Below are 4,512 nucleotides of genomic sequence, written 5' to 3'. Positions count from 1 at the left end.
CTAGGCTTCAGAGAGCCTTTATATTAGTGCAGAACACTGTACCTTTAATTTAAATGCCCTTGGAGTCTGCTGGGGAAGAGAAATAATACTGTCAGTCAGTATGACATGCAGATGAGTGCCGTCGATCTTAGAATCACCGCACACTTCACTCATTTGGGCAGTCACGGGGCACGACGAAGAAGAAGAAGAAGAAGAAGAATGAAAAGAAGAAGAATGAAAAGAAGAAGAAGAAGAAGAATGAAAAGAAGAAGAAGAATGAAAAGAAGAATGAGAAGAATGAAAAGAAGAATGAGAAGAATCAAAAGAAGAATGAGAAGAAGAATGAGAAGAAGAATGAGAAGAAGGAGAAGAATGAAAAGAAGAATGAAAAGAAGAAGAAGAATGAAAAGAAGAAGAAGAAGAATGAAAAGAAGAAGAATGAAAATAAGAATGAAAAGAAGAAGAAGAAGAATGAAAAGAAGAATGAAAAGAAGAAGAAGAATGAAAAGAATGAAAAGAAGAAGAATGAAAAGAAGAAGAATGAAAAGAATGAAAAGAAGAATGAAAAGAAGAATGAAAAGAAGAAGAATGAAAAGAAGAAGAAGAAGAATGAAAAGAAGAATGAAAAGAAGAAGAATGAAAAGAAGAAGAAGAATGAAAAGAAGAAGAAGAAGAATGAAAAGAAGAATGAGAAGGAGAAGAAGAATGAGAAGAAGAATGAGGAGAAGAAGAATGAGAAGAAGAATGAGAAGAATGAGAAGAAGAATGAAAAGAAGAATGAAAAGAAGAAGAATGAAAAGAAGAAGAAGAATGAAAAGAAGAATGAAAAGAAGAAGGAGAAGAAGAATGAAAAGAAGAAGAAGAATGAGAAGAAGAATGAGAAGAAGAATGAAAAGAATGAAAAGAAGAATGAAAAGAAGAAGAATGAAAAGAAGAATGAAAAGAAGAATGAGAAGAAGAAGAAGAATGAGAAGAAGAAGAATGAAAAGAAGAAGAATGAAAAGAAGAATGAAAAGAAGAAGAATGAAAAGAAGAAGAATGAAAAGAAGAAGAATGAAAAGAAGAAGAATGAAAAGAAGAAGAATGAAAAGAAGAATGAAAAGAAGAAGAAGAAGAATGAAAAGAAGAAGAAGAATGAAAAGAAGAAGAAGAAGAAGAATGAAAAGAAGAATGAAAAGAAGAATGAAAAGAAGAATGAAAAGAAGAAGAAGAATGAAAAGAAGAATGAAAAGAAGAAGAAGAATGAAAAGAAGAATGAAAAGAAGAAGAATGAAAAGAAGAATGAAAAGAATGAAAAGAAGAATGAAAAGAAGAAGAAGAAGAAGAATGAAAAGAAGAAGAAGAATGAAAAGAAGAAGAAGAAGAATGAAAAGAAGAATGAAAAGAAGAAGAATGAAAAGAAGAATGAAAAGAAGAAGAAGAAGAATGAAAAGAAGAAGAATGAAAAGAAGAATGAAAAGAAGAAGAAGAAGAATGAAAAGAAGAAGAAGAAGAATGAAAAGAATGAAAAGAAGAAGAAGAAGAAGAAGAATGAAAAGAAGAAGAAGAATGAAAAGAAGAAGAAGAAGAATGAAAAGAAGAATGAAAAGAAGAAGAATGAAAAGAAGAAGAATGAAAAGAAGAATGAAAAGAAGAAGAAGAATGAAAAGAAGAAGAATGAAAAGAAGAATGAAAAGAAGAATGAAAAGAAGAAGAAGAAGAATGAAAAGAAGAAGAATGAAAAGAAGAATGAAAAGAAGAATGAAAAGAAGAAGAAGAAGAATGAAAAGAAGAAGAATGAAAAGAAGAAGAAGAAGAATGAAAAGAAGAATGAAAAGAAGAAGAATGAAAAGAAGAAGAAGAAGAATGAAAAGAAGAAGAAGAATGAAAAGAAGAATGAAAAGAAGAAGAAGAAGCATGAAAAGAAGAAGAATGAAAAGAAGCATGAAAAGAAGAAGAAGAATGAAAAGAAGAATGAAAAGAAGAAGAAGAATGAAAAGAAGAAGAAGAATGAAAAGAAGAAGAAGAATGAAAAGAAGAAGAATGAAAAGAAGAAGAAGAATGAAAAGAAGAAGAAGAATGAAAAGAAGAATGAAAAGAAGAAGAAGAATGAAAAGAAGAATGAAAAGAAGAAGAATGAAAAGAAGAATGAAAAGAAGAAGAAGAATGAAAAGAAGAATGAAAAGAAGAAGAAGAATGAAAAGAAGAATGAAAAGAAGAAGAAGAATGAAAAGAAGAAGAATGAAAAGAAGAAGAAGAAGAATGAAAAGAAGAATGAAAAGAAGAAGAAGAAGAATGAAAAGAAGAAGAATGAAAAGAAGAATGAAAAGAAGAAGAAGAAGAATGAAAAGAAGAAGAAGAATGAAAAGAAGAATGAAAAGAAGAAGAAGAATGAAAAGAAGAAGAAGAATGAAAAGAAGAAGAAGAATGAAAAGAATAATGAAAAGAAGAAGAAGAATGAAAAGAAGAAGAAGAATGAAAAGAAGAATGAAAAGAAGAAGAATGAAAAGAAGAATGAAAAGAAGAAGAATGAAAAGAAGAAGAAGAATGAAAAGAAGAAGTATTCCAGTACAGCAAAAAGTGTATCTGCAGAGAGCTCCGCTATTTCTGACAGTTCCTTCACATTTACAGCGGTTGAAACATTGTATCTATTTATTTCCGAATAAAAACATCTGTATCCTAAATGGAAACAAATAGATACAATGTTTCAACCGCTGTAAATGAACTGTCAGAACTGTCAGAAATAGCGGAGCTCTCTGCAGTGACACTTTTGCCAGCTGATCGGGAAAAATTCGATTCGTGCACCCGAAGTTTGCTAAAATTCGGATTCGATGCGAATCGAATTTTTCCTGATATTCGAAACGAATTCCACTTCGCCAGGTTCAATTCGCTCATCTCTAGTAGTGGTGTTTACGAGCTTCCCCATTATGAGAGATTAAGATAAGTTCAATAAAATTTACATAGAAAGGAACTGTAAGAGAGATAATTGGTTGTAGATATACAGTATAGTACGATTATTTCTGCCTGAAGAAACAAGGACAAACAAATAGGAGAAACCATCATCCAACAATTATAACCTAAGGAAGTGAAAAAAGGAGGAGAAAAAAAACAAAGAAAAAAATAGAAATGTAAGTGACCTGTAGAGGGCCAAAGCATTATATAGATTTCCAATGGAGTTTATTGATGTCAATCATGCAATAATGCAATGATGTCATGCTGTAGAAAGTGATGACTTCACGTACATGGCGTAATGACGCCAGATGTAAATATGCGTAATTATGTAATGACACAAATATATGCCCTGGCCAATGAGTGAAAAGTGGAACCTATAAATGGGTGTTTGTCACATGGTGGAAGCACCATTTTAATTTTCTTTCACTTTGAGCACATGCACAGAGCACTTTATTTTGTATCAGTTTTATACCTTTGATGAAGCCACAAATTAGGCGGTGAAACATGTTGGGTTTTTGGGTGGAATTTTCGCTCTTCGAAAATATATTTCTTTAGGGGCATGCCTGGGCTTGTGAATATGGACGGCTCGGTGGTTCGTGGAGGAGGAAAGATTTGTTGTCAGCTTAGGGTTGAAATCAGGCTGGAAAAAAAGAGTTGTAGCATGTCAAGCTTCAGGGAGGTCAGCTAAACCCTTTAGTAGCCACTGACTTCGATTAGAACTTAAGCTGGCAACAGACAGAGCGATTTTCTTTCCTGAAACCATGGATTCAAGAAAACTGTCAGGGTTGATGGGGAAATTTCTCCTGCAGAGCCATTGTGTTCTCCTGGTGGGGGAGCAAGGGGGGGCGTTTCCGCTGGGAGAACACAGGTTGCATGTAAAATCCGACAGGCTGGTTGTACCCAGGTTGATCACTTGATCAACTTGGGTACATTCAGCCTGCCCATACATATTTCGGCCGATTCCTGCTGAACTGTGTGAGATTTGAACCGTCTATGGCTGACTTTAGTCTATCCTGTAGTCAGCTAAGGGTTATCGCAAACAGTGATTATCCCCCACACCCCCTTTGTATAAGGTGAAGATTGCTTGCCATTTATAGGGGTATTTTCCTTCTCCAGCATCTAATTATAGCCCTTTTTGTACAATCATATGGAGCAACCTGAGGATGGGATATCTCCATGCTTGCATCTAATAATATAATTGTCTCCCCAGAGTTTTGGTATATCCCTATAAGTAGAAATGATGTTTGTTAAGTACTAGACCACTACATTCTGAGACTGCGAATAAGACTGTGAATAAATGTATGTGCATACTCTGAGATGTAGACTTAGAATGCCTTAGAATGAGTATGCAAAAACCAAGCTATTTTATGCTTTGTTTTCGGGTTACCTATATATTGTAATTCTGGCATTTGTTTAGGATAGTGTTTTTCTCTTCTGGAAATATGACTCCTTGTTGGAGATACCATCTTTTGTTCTTGAAAAAAAACCCACAAAGATGAAATTCCAGTTGATGTCACAAAATAAAAATTTGCCTAATAGATATGTATTAGCTGAAACTTCTAAAATTAACTTCCGTCTTTCAACAGCTCTTATAAACCTTTC

This window comes from Staurois parvus, unplaced genomic scaffold (assembly GCF_062004578.1).
Source record: "Staurois parvus isolate SC_StPar_1 unplaced genomic scaffold, SC_StPar_1.0 ptg000087l, whole genome shotgun sequence".
NCBI classification, from domain to species: Eukaryota; Metazoa; Chordata; class Amphibia; order Anura; family Ranidae; genus Staurois; species Staurois parvus.
This window is presented reverse-complemented; position numbering follows the sequence as displayed.